The sequence below is a fragment of the Nicotiana attenuata genome, unplaced genomic scaffold (assembly GCF_001879085.1).
Source record: "Nicotiana attenuata strain UT unplaced genomic scaffold, NIATTr2, whole genome shotgun sequence".
NCBI lineage: Eukaryota > Viridiplantae > Streptophyta > Magnoliopsida > Solanales > Solanaceae > Nicotiana > Nicotiana attenuata.
The window spans coordinates 27721-39640 of NW_017675262.1; the positions used below are offsets into that span (position 1 = coordinate 27721).

General features: G+C 34.0%; 1 long non-coding RNA gene across 1 annotated transcript; it reads left to right on the plus strand.

Annotated features, from left to right (window-relative positions):
* The first annotated feature begins 2023 nt into the window (after positions 1 to 2023).
* Positions 2024 to 2798, plus strand: LOC109219877. Its single transcript, XR_002067001.1, has 2 exons — positions 2024 to 2185; positions 2610 to 2798. It is a non-coding gene; the product is annotated as an uncharacterized LOC109219877 (long non-coding RNA).
* Positions 2799 to 11920: the final 9122 nt, after the last annotated feature.

Sequence of the window (11920 nt, forward strand, 5' to 3'; positions counted from 1 at the left end):
AAAAGTCACCTCTTTTCAAACCCTTTAGGTGTCTGTTAGGACTAACAGACTCAACCTTTGCCAATAGGTACCTTTTAAAACAAAAGTCACCTCTTTTTAAAATTAAAACGTTTTAATATTTAAAACGTTATTTTATTAATTAATAAAATTAATAGATGACTAAAAGAAATAAATTTCGGGCTATTTAATTGGCCCAAAGTCCCAAGTGCCCAATCTTGACTATTAATAATAAAGCCAAATTCTAGTTCCCTCCAAAACATCTTTAAATTATTCAGATCATGTAAGACAAAGAAGTGCTTTTAAACACTTCTTCCTTTCTTTCTTTTTCCAAGGAGGGACAAAGCAACCTCTTCTCAAATACTCCCATCAAAACACTAACTAATATAATAATCCCCCACTTAGTTAGTGATTGATGTTGTTTATAAGATTCATGCGTATAGTAGGTATCTTTCGATTTAAACCTACTACTTGTATAAACTATTCAAGACCTTGTCGAAATTGATGGTTAGATTATGTTCTATTAAACCACAATTCCTATTTGACAAGACGGAAAAGCTTTATACACATAAATCGTACCAACTTCACAATTTGTTCACCGTGAGTTTTAGCACCCAATTATGGCCTTGTGCTACTTCCTGAATTCATAAACACTTATCAAGTTTTGTATCCCAAACTTTGATCGAAGCGGCACCACTTCTTGTGTTTACATAGGTGAAGATTTAACCAAATCCTTAACACGGACTTCTTTAGTTCCTAAACCGAACTCTGCTTCTTCACTAAGAGTATTTTTTATACTCATCCTCCTTTTCTAGGTGCTAATTTCCAGTACTTGCTATCCGTCACAACTATAACTTGTTATTACCTTTTAAACCTTTAATATTGTTGAACAATAAGAAAGGTAAGGTTCCCGTTACTAGTGACAAATTTAAATTACCTTAGACCCATAGCACTTGTTGTGCTTATTATCATATCCCTCGCGAGTCCTTTAGTGAATGGGTCAGCAAGGTTGTCTTTAGACTTGATGTACACAACAGTAATAATTCCATCCGAAATTAATTGTCTTATGTACTCATGTCTTAAAGCAATATGTCTAGATTTTCCATTGTATATTTTGCTAAATGCCTTAGACATAGTTGCTTCACTATCACACTGCAAGAGAACAGCTGGCATTGGTTGTGGCCACAACTTTATATCTAACAGCAGATTTCTCAGCCATTCTGCTTCTCTTCCTGCAGCTGCTAAAGCAATAAACTCAGATTCCATTGTGGAATGAGTAATACACGTCTGTTTCTTAGAAGCCCACGAAATTGCTCCTCCACCTAAAGTGATATCCACCCAGACGTTGGCTTGTTATCACCAACACTAGTTATCCAACTAGCATCACAATATCCTTCTAACACTGAAGGAAATCTGTTATAATACAAGGCAAAAGTTTTTGTCTTTTTCAGATAACCAAGTACCCTCACTATACCTTTCCAGTGATCACCACTTGGATTGTGAGTATACCTTGACAATTTACAAACCGCAAAGGCAATATCTAGCCTAGTACAATGCATAGCATACATTAAACTACCAATTGCACTAGCATAGTCTAATTGACTAACAGATCTTTCGGGGTTCTCAACCATCTTGCTAGAAGCATCAAAAGGAGAATTAAATTCTTTAATACCCAAATGATTAAATTTGGAAAGAACCTTGTCAATATAATGAGACTGACATAAGGCAAAACCCCCACTATGTCTTTTAACTTTAACACCTAAGATAGTATCAACTTCTCCCAAATCTTTCATTTTAAATTGAGAAGTTAAATACTTCTTAGTTTCATTTATGCCTTGCATCTTAGTTCCTATGATTAGCATGTCATCAACATAAAGACATACTATCACTCCATAGTCCTTTGTGAATTTGGAATAAATGCATTTATCTGCTCCGTTATGTTTAAAACCATTTGATAATATAACACTATCAAATTTTTTATGCCATTGTTTTGGAGCTTGTTTTAATCCATACAAGGTACTTAACTAATTTACAAACTTTCTTCTCATTTCCAGGAAGCACAAACCCTTCGGGTTGCTCCATATAAACTTCTTCATCAAGATCACCATTTAAGAATGCCGTCTTAACATCCATTTGATGGACATTTAGATTATATATTGATGCCAAAGCAAATAATACTCTTATTGAGGTAATCCTGGCCACAGGAGCATATGTATAAAAATAATCTACTCCTGCCTTTTGTCTAAATCCCTTGGTTACTAGTCTAGCATTAAATGTTTGTAGAGAACCATCAGTATTGTATTTTCTTCTAAAAACCCATTTACACCCAATAGGTTTAGTATTAGAAGGTAAATCTTCGAATACCCATGTACCATTTGATAAAAGAGAATCCATTTCATCATTTACAGCTTCTTTCCAGAAAGAAGAATCCCGCGAAGCCATAGCCTCACTATAGGTTTTAGGATCCTCTTCTAAATTTAAAATAATGGGTATTTTATTTAATACTTCATCTCTACTTCCTTCTACCAAAAAGACTAGTGCTTGAGAAAAAATAAAATCAGAACCTATATTTTTTTCTTTTCTAACTTTTTGACTTTTTCTTGGTTCTACAGGAGATTCAATTGCCTTTCTTTTATTGTTAGAAGAAGAACTAGGTTCTGCACAATTTTCTTGAGTTACTGCATTATCACCAATGCTTGTTGCATTACCATCTTGTTTAGTAATTTCTGTGTCCTCATGTGAATTATTAGAGTCACCAATGAACTTTGTTTCCAAGAACTCAACATCTTTAGATTCCACAATATACGTAGACTCAATGTCCAATAATCTGTATGCCTTTGAGTTCTCAGCATATCCTACAAATATGCTTTTAATTCCTCTAGGTCCTAACTTAGTCCTTTTAGGATCTGAAATTCTATAATAGGCTAAACAGCCCCATACCCTTAAGAAATTTAGGTTAGGATTTCTTCCTTTCCATAATTCATGTGGTGAAACCTTAAATTTCTTTTAAGGACTCTATTATGCACAAAACAAGCCGTTAACAAAGCTTCCCCCCACAAATTCGTTGTTAACTTTGCATGTAAAAGCATGGCATTAACCATATCTACCAACGTTCTATTTTTTCTTTCAGCAAGACCATTTTGTTGTGGGGTATACGGTGCACTAACTTGGTGAATCAAACCATTTTCTTCACAAAATACAGAAAATTCATTGGAAAGATATTCGCCTCCTCGATCACTACGTAGGATTTTAATCTTCTTTTGCAATTGATTTTCAAATAATGCTTTGTATCTTAAACGTATCAAATGCTTGATCTTTTGTTTTCATTAAGTAAACATGTGTATATCTAGAATGATCATCTATAAAAGTAATAAAGTATCTATTTCCACCTCTAGTTAAATAACCATTCAATTCACATATATCGAAATGCACAAGTTCAAGTAGATTACTTGTTCTTTCATTCTTTGGAAAAGATTTCTTAGTCATCTTAGCTTGTATGCAAATTTCACATTTTTTATCATTATTCTCAACAGCAGGAATTAATTTATTTTTAGACATAAACTTAACGTATCGAAAATTAACATGTGAAAGTCTAGCATGCCATAAATTAATAGATGACTCAATCATATAAGCAGAAACTTCAACTTTATTAATACTTAATTTGAACATGCCCTCACAAGAGTAGCCTTGTCCTACAAATACACCATTCTTAGAGAAAATAATCTTTTCTGCCTCTATAACAGTTTTGAGGCCTTTCTTACTTAATAAACTTGCAGAAATTAAATTCTTCCTAACATCAGGTACATGATGAACATTAATTAAAATCAACTTCTTTCCCGAAGTGAATTGTTGTTCAACGTTCCTTTTCCAAAGACCTTGGCGGTGTCATGATTTCCCATTAAAACCTTTTCATCACTTGTTGCAACTTCATAATGTTTGAAGAAACTCTTGTCATTGCATACATGAACTGTAGCACCGGAATCATACCACCAATCTGCAGATTTCATAGTTGCTGCCATGTTGCATTCAGTTACCATACTCAGATTCAAGTTGGTAAAAGCAGAAATCATAGCAACAATATCCGAAGAAGAAGCTTGTTGTTGTTCAACATTATTTACCCTCTTCTGTCCAGCATTTTCTTTATTTTTCTGTCTCTTACGAAACCTGCAATCTCTCTTAAAATGACCCATTTTTCCGTAAGTATAACATGGACCTTTCTTAATGTTAGAAGAATTTTCCTTTGGAGCAGCCTCAAACGTTCTCTTCTTTCCAGCCTTGTTTCCAGATTTTCCTGAGTTGTTTGCCTTACTAGACTCAACATAATTCACCTTTGAACTAGTTTCCGCAGCATATTTATTTTCACGTTTTTGTGACTCTTCTTCAATCCGAATATGCTTTGTCAACTGGTCCACATGAAAGTCTTCGGAAGAATGTAATAATTTCTTCCTATAGTCATTCCAAGTGGCTAGTAATTTTGCAAGTATAGTAGCCACTTGAAGAGATTTAGAAACATCGACTTTAAAATCTTTGAGTCTAGATATCAAAACCAGCAACTCATTAACCTGTTCCATGACAGATTTCCCATCTATCATTTGATATTCAAAAAATTTCATTCCAAGGAATCTGTCCGTTCCTTGCTTCACAGCAGTATATTTCTGTTCCAAGGCTTTCCAGATTTCTTGTGGTGATTTGTGAGGACGGAACAAATCATATAAACGATCAGAAAGTGAGTTTAAAATAAAACCTCTACAGCGCACCTCATCATCTTCACGTTTTTTGTGTGCCGCCTTAATTTCGTCAGAATCTTCAGCAGTAGGTTCTGGCATTGCAGTAAGATCAGAACTCAGCAGATATGCTATTCCCAACTCTGTGAGAAAGAACAGCAATTTGTCTTTTCAGCGGGTGAAATTTGAGCCATCAAATCGATCCAGTTTGAACACTTCGAACATCTTGTTGAAACCAAAATCACTACCAGAAGCCTCCATTGCAGTGTTGTTAAATTCCTTAAGATTGTTAGAAAATATAACAGAATATAGGGACGAAATAATTAGGCTTTGATAGTGTAGTCACTGTCCTTAAGGAATTTAAGCCTCCCAATTTTGTTGCTGTAGGGATTATGGCAGAATTCCTCCAGGATTTTACAAAGCCTCTGAAATTCGAGCACCAGCAATTAACTCGAATTTCCACTTGAACAAATTTGGTGAATTGAAGATAGCAGAAAAGAAGAAGATACTTTGTTGCTTTTCTGGTGATTTTTGTTTTGGAGAAGAAAAGGGTATTTATAAACCCTTTAGGTGTCTGTTAGGACTAACAGACTCAACCTTTGCCAATAGGCACCTTTTAATACCAAAAGTCACCTCTTTTCAAACCCTTTAGGCGTCTGTTAGGATTAACAGACTCAACCTTTGCCAATAGGTACCTTTTAAAACAAAAGTCACCTCTTTTTAAAATTAAAACGTTTTAATATTTAAAACGTTATTTTATTAATTAATAAAATTAATAGATGACTAAAAGAAATAAATTTCGGGCTATTTAATTGGCCCAAAGTCCCAAGTGCCCAATCTTGACTATTAATAATAAAGCCAAATTCTAGTTCCCTCCAAAACATCTTTAAATTATTCAAATCATGTAAGACAAAGAAGTGCTTTTAAACACTTCTTCCTTTCTTTCTTTTTTCAAGGAGGGACAAAGCAACCTCTTCTCAAATACTCCCATCAAAACACTAACTAATATAATAGAATTCAAGGTTTTATAGAGATGCAGAAGTATTCATCTCATGAGCTAAAAGGTATTATATTTGCCCCTCAAAATTTTCAAGCGTCTTTCACCTTGAATTGAAAGTTTAAGATAGGAAACACGTTGGCCTGATCTAATTTGGTCTTTTATTCCTTTCCTTCCTTTTTTTTTTCAGAGTTTCTCATTGAAATTATAATTCAAATCCTTTGTGTACTGCTTTTCTTTGCGTTCTTTGTGAGCCGATGGTCTATAAAATAAAATAAAAAAGAGAAAATGTAAACAATTTGTAAAAAGAATACAGTTAGTTATGATAAATAGCAAACTTTAGTTAAAATGGGTATATTATAGTATATATAAAAAAAATCTCAAGAAAAAAGTCTAACACATCATCAGAAATTAAATACATTAATTAAAGCTTGGTAAGAGTTGGATGGGTTGAGCTATGACACAAATTTTAGTCCATCTTGACTCAGCCCATTAATGACCTGCTCATTCATTAACCCAGACAATTTTGATCAGCCCAAAATCAGTCTAACTCGCCCATTTGGCACCCCTAGATGAAAGGACTTTTTTTCTCTCAGATCTTGAATCCTTGAATCACCTTCGGCTTTGCTTGTAAAATTTGAAGTGGTACAGGTGAAAATATTTCTGCACTAGTCTTTTTCTCGTTTCTCATTTATTTCTTAATTTTCCTTCATCTGAAAGGAAAAGTTAGTCTTCCTTTTTATTCTAGTGGACCAATTTACATTTTCAGTCTCCCACTTCAAAGTATGTATTGCTCGGGTATCCTATCAATTATATACCATATAAAGGAAAGTAGTTGATGCATGTGTATTATCCATATATTAATAAGTAGAACATTTCCTTATTAAAATGTTTACATTCTTATGTACCTACTTAGAAAGAGGAGGAATAGGCACTACAACATTTTAGGTCTACAACCACCCCTGAGAAATATGGCCTAAGATGCCAAGAAGTGTAGCATTTGGTCAAAGGCAACACTTTACGGCTTTAGGCAACGCTTTTTGGGGGGTGGCCTAAAGTACCGTAACCTTTGACTATTGGCCACGCTTTATAGGTGTTGCCTTAGATGCCACGCTTTAAAAGTGTAGCCGATATGGTACAAAGGCCACGCTTATATATTGTCATATAGCCACGCTTTTATGACATAAGGCTACACATTTGAAGCGTGATCTTTGTCACATTATAGACTACGTTTTCAAAGTGTGACTTTTAGAGCAACATTTATCCANCCACCATTTCCAATTGCATCACCCGTATATTCCTACACATTCAAAATAAAATTAAAAATTAGAAAGAAACAAATATATAGTATGCACTATTATATGGTACTAAGAACTAATGAGATTTTATTTCACTACTATAGCATAACATAGCTTCACAATCTCAAACTATATGACAACCAAGGTAATAATTCACCAACAGTAAAAGATAGTAAGATGCAGCAGCAAATATTGACTCGTCCTAGTAGTGGTAAACATGGGCGTTTGACCAAATGCTATTGTAAGACGCAGCAAATATTGACTCGTAAGAGATAGTAACTTATTACCAGGGAATGACTTTATTTTTCATACCACAGCATCTCTCTCAGGAGCATATGTAGCATATCCCATTGATGTTCGTATATTGGGATTCATGGCATCAGATGGCACAGGCAACTCAATTTCCACATTCGTAGCAGTGTTGCCACATGAAGTACACAGTTCAGTGCAAAGATTTCCAGAACACCAATTTGCAGTGATAAAAGAATGATATCTTCAACTGTAGTTCTAGATGGCCAGTATTGCTTTTTATTTGCACAGATCTGTTCTCTAACTTGATAGAGCTTAGAACTAGTTTAGTAGAAACTAACATAAAATGGATAGCTGGAATATAAATGAATAGAGGAAACAATTGAAAAAGATGTATTCTACAAGTCAAACTTTGCTATATGTGAGAAAAGAGAAAAATGCTACCTACGCTCCTTAAACTGGCTTCTGGCTTTGACAGACATCTCAACCCGGCTTCTTGAATGCCTTTCAACTTGAGCTTCTACCAAAATCAGTGGCTTCACCTGAATGTGTTACTAGTAAGGTTATGCACTTTTCAGTTGCCTCAACTAATAAAAGAGGAACAATCATAGGCACGCTACAAAAAAAACATAGTAACAGAGAACATGAGTTAAACCTGAGTACTGAGTCTATATGTCATCACATCAAATGATCCATCAGGAGGTATAAAAGATATTGTGCGATCATTTTCAAAACAAGCCAGACGCACACACCTGAATACGCGCACAAATGGTTTAGACAGAAGGAGTTTATTAGTCAAGAGCGAAGAAGCTTTTCTGGTGTAAAGTAAGCTTGGCTCAAGGGGGTGGTGCGAGCAATTCATTTGCTGAATTTTACAGCATATTGAGGAAGTAGTCACTTAGTAGACCAATAAACCAATATTTACTAGAAAATGCTTACTGATGAAATTTGATATCATCCAAATCAATGGATTTGCCTTTGGTAGGTCGACCTTGAGCCTCCAATATTAATCTGTCATTAAGCCCAAGCTTGCACTCGGGCATGCCACTGCAATAGATAACATACAACGTATTATCAAAGCAAAAACAGATCACTGTAAGAGTGTACACAATTTTTTGGCTTTCAGTAAGTAAATTTTCTCTGTAAAACCGCAGGGAACAAAAATAGTTTGCAGTAAGCTTCCTAAGTTGTGGCTAAAATAGATACAAAAGCATGAACTACATTAGCGGTATAAAGAGATTATAAGAAGAAAAACTTGAAGCTTATGCATCTACTTTCTAACAGCTTATCAGGTGATGTAGTTCATGCTTGTGTATCTATCTTTCTTAGGAAGCTCTATATAAACCAAGTACCTCAAATAAGCTCTCATCTTTAACTCCCCATTAACTTCAGAAGGTATTAATTGGCCATTGCTGTTGATAAGGAGATTAACATGTTCGACCACATCCAAATATACCTGATTGAAGACAAAGAAGTTTGATATTTAAGCCAGAAGCTAATCTAACAAGAGATGCATAAGGACTAAAGGAAATAAAAAGGTCATACTTCATTATTCTTATAAGATTAACTATGATGACTGGTCAAGAGTATATATGGACTGTAAACCAATTTTATTGCCATTGCAACAGTATTCTAGTGGTCAATGCCCAAAACTCAGCTTCTTCTCAGCTATCCACAGATGCTAGTTCCTTCCGTAAATAACCATATAACTTTCGCATACATTTCCGGCATCCAATTATATTAGAAACAAATAATCTCACATTGCAATTATGGATAGCTCGCCAAAAGGAACTGTATTAGTGATTCATTTGCAAAATGTCAAAGGCATTCTTAAGATCAAATTCCAACTCCCTCTATCCTTTTACCCTTTTAGTGAATATCCTCAAAGAACTACCACCTAAAAGGATAAGTCCATTATCCATTAAACTTTGCCATTTGGATATTTCATGACATATATCATACAAAATAACAACTACAAACTTCAGAGAAAAACATTCTAATCCGTCCTTAAATGAGCAAAGACTAATCTTCACGCAACACAACCCTGTTCTGAACATGCAGCAAGTTGTTGGCTGCTTGATGGAGCTTTGTTTGCTTGTTCTCGTGCTAGGAGAGCATCTTTTTAATCAGATTGCATCATTCTATATAATTTGCGCTGCTTAGCCTTTTTGTCAACATGTACCTTTTTAAAGTTTTAATCATTTTTATGACTTTTATTCGATATTTCAACTGCCTATTCCCTGAATATGAAAATGTCAATTACATTTTTCACATTAAAGAGTAACATTATATGCATGCATGTTAACATTTTTAAAGAACCCAAGATAGAATACTTGCACATAATGATTAGAGGACAGAAAATTTACCTTCTAACTTAAACGTTGTTGAATAACACAAATAGACAACAACCACAATGGATAGCAGGAACTGCAATAATAAAAAATACAAAACGGGAAAATGTGTATCAGTAATAGATAACTAAAACCAAAATGGAGGAGAAAGATGAAAAATTACAACAGCCTAAACTTTAGAAGCAGAGAATGATACTTTATAAGAATGAAAGAGGCCATAAAGTAGAGAAGGGGCCAAATACACACAAGAAACCACATCAAAGCCACATAATCCACATATATATTCTGAAAAGGGAATAACGAGCAAGCTAGAAAATCACATCAACCATGCTTATTTGGTCAAAGTAACTCTAGATTTGTTTCACAAAATTCTTGCACAATGATTCAAGTAAAACGTAAAACAAAGTGATTGTACAACTGAAATTAAGTCAAAATAACCACCAAATTCAGAAGCAATTTCAAAATATTTTAAAATCACAAACTCAAGCTAAATAACGCCCTACTTGTGAAACTTTTCGGTATAATAAGATCAAATCCAAATCACAGTAAATGTATACATTGCGAAAATCGATTAAAGCTTTGACACCCAAAATCAAACAAAAAGGTAACTTATTTTTCAACTCAAGAATATAAAACAAGGATAAAACTAAAAACTTTGATAGCCAAAAATTAAACAAAAAAAAATACTTATTTAAGCCCTATAATCTGAAATTGAAAAAATTAAAAATTTTGAGTATAAAATAAAGACTATACAGAGATACCCAGTAATATTAAAAAAAAAAAAAAAATTCACTGCTATCGGCCCCAAAATTCACTTCTATCGGCTCCAAAAAAATTTTAATAAGAAAGTAGACAAATTAGAACTTTAAGTATAAGAAGTAACATCATTCAAAGGTACCAAAAATCAAATAGAAAATATTACTCTTTTTCAACCCAAGAATCTAAAATTAGTAAAACAGTAAAACTTTGATACCCAGAAATTAAACAAAACAACATTACTTCTTTTCAGCCCAAGAATCTGAAATTAGAAAAAAGTTAGAAACATTGAGTATAAAATGAAGACTATACCAACATACCCAGGTATATACATAATAGAAGATTATTTTTTCATCAGAAATCGAAAAAAAGGGAAAATCTTTGAGTAAAAGAAATACTAACCAATAGAGAAAGGATGGAGATTTGCTAGAGTGAGATTAATCTGGAAGAAGAAGCAAAAGTAAGCAGCGGCGGAAAAATACAGATATGCAGCGGTATAGTATTTTGAGATTAATCTTGGAGATATGCGACGATGCGGTAGTATTCTTGTTAGGGTGAATTAGTAACAGAAAAGAATTGGGAAAGTGTTTGCTATGCGGTAGTATTCTTGGAGATTGTGATTTCTTTGCCTTTTGAGTAATGGGAGGGAAATATTTTCATTATTAACTGTAGTTGGGGGGAAATTTTGGGCGAAATTTTTTTATAATAAATTTTTAGGTTACGCTTGTAAAGTGTTATATTTAGTATTAGAATATAACAACTCTTCAAAAATGTTGCATTATAATTAATAAGCGTTGCCAAATAATTTATAAATTGGCAACGCCTAAGAAGTGTTGTCTTTATATTATAAGAGCACGCTTTTGAAGTGTGGCCTTAAAAAACGTGGCCAAAGACTCTAGTCAAATACTATGCTTTATAAGCGCATCTGTAGCTACTTTTGGCAACACTTTTCGAGTGTTGTCTATAATAAGTGTGGCTATAGGCCAAAAATGTTGTAGTGAGGGATGCATGCATAGATGGGATCCGAGTTTACATAAATATAGTTAAAGGCATAGATGATTGCATGAAAAACATTTGGATGCCAACACAGACAAAGTCCTTTGAACAATACCAAACCCTAGAACTTCACTCTTACAAGTCGAGGCGGAGTCAAAGATTCTAAAGTTTATAGGTTCTGAATTAGCCATTAAATTCAGAATTTATACATATTTAATTGATTTCATAATATAAATACATGATCTACGCAAAAACTATTCGTCCAAAATCGTAGATAAAATTGTAGCTCCGCCCTTGCTTATAAGGAAGCAAACAAAGTGTTAAATTAGCCCAATTAACTTCAAGAGAAATTCAAATTTCTATCCTCAAAATTACGAGTATGCCATTAGTACCCAGCATTATATATGCGCAGTTGATCTTGGTAAGATCCACGATTTCGTCTAACTTGGTGTAACGACCCGTCCGGTCGTTTCTAGAGTTGCAGCCCCGTTTCCCCATTTTTTGCTCCTTTTGTACTCTACAGCTGTTATATGACTTACCGGGTTGGTTGGT